The sequence below is a fragment of the Octopus bimaculoides genome, chromosome 5 (genome assembly GCF_001194135.2).
Source record: "Octopus bimaculoides isolate UCB-OBI-ISO-001 chromosome 5, ASM119413v2, whole genome shotgun sequence".
NCBI classification, from domain to species: domain Eukaryota; kingdom Metazoa; phylum Mollusca; class Cephalopoda; order Octopoda; family Octopodidae; genus Octopus; species Octopus bimaculoides.
The window spans coordinates 65268392-65269304 of record NC_068985.1 but is presented as its reverse complement, the minus strand read 5'-3'; the positions used below and the strand labels follow the sequence as shown (position 1 = coordinate 65269304).

Below are 913 nucleotides of genomic sequence, written 5' to 3'. Positions count from 1 at the left end.
CGTCAGTAAATACCTTTCTTTTCTCGATGATTAAGTTAGGATGTTTAAAAGTTCGTGGAATGGGGTCGAAATGGAAACAGGCTTGTTTTCTGGACGACCTCATTTCACATAGAATAGATGTGGCTGTGATCACCAAGTCCAAGATGAAGGGACCTGAAGCATTCTTGCCCCTCCTCAATGGTTACGAGAAGTTTATTTCTCTGAGCCAGAGGGGAGGTGCAGGCGTAGCAGTCCTTATCAAGAAAAACTTGGACTTACAGATATGTACTGTCTTTCTGGACCCAGAAGGTAGGCTGGTCGTCCTAGATGTAACACATGAAAGTAAGCAGTCCTTCAGGTTGGTAGCTGCCTATGTTCCTAATGGACAGGGGCAGTCGGGTTTTTTTCGGAACCTGGTGTACTTTTCATTGACGTCTAAAACTATAGTTTTGCTAGGGGACTTCAACACTATTCTCGATGCGCGCGTCGATAGTGTAGGCTCCACCAATAGGAAAGGGAATCCTTGCCTCAAGGGTCTACTAGAGAGTTTTAATCTAGTAGACCACTACCGACTGGATGACCCGAGCGTTCCACAGTGGACGTGGAGTAATAATGACAGCTCACTCAGATAGTACATAGACAGAATTTTTGTTAAGGAAAGAGATAAGCATAGCTTTAGCTGTCCACATTTTTGTATTGTGCCTTACATGGATCACAAACTTGTGACGTGTGAGGTTCATTTAGATAAGTGTCATAGACAGGGACCCGGGTATTGGAAAATGAACAAGTCTATTTTGGCTTGTGAAGCTTTCCGTACCCGGATTAAGGAGTTAGTGCAGAGGGCATTATGTGGCACCACCATTAATAATAGATAGTGGCACGCCCTCAAGAGAGCCATCCGTCTTGAGTCCATTAGATTTAGCAATCAGCTAAG

General features: G+C 44.2%; 2 protein-coding genes across 2 annotated transcripts in view; one reads left to right on the top strand and one right to left on the bottom strand.

The window, feature by feature from the left end:
- The window catches only part of LOC106869597 (uncharacterized), a 296444-nt gene that overhangs the window by 21066 nt on the left and 274465 nt on the right, over positions 1-913 (bottom strand). The window lies entirely within an intron of this gene.
- Positions 1-913, top strand: part of LOC128247805 (uncharacterized) — a 15681-nt gene that overhangs the window by 5205 nt on the left and 9563 nt on the right. The gene's annotated exons all lie outside the window — the stretch shown is intronic.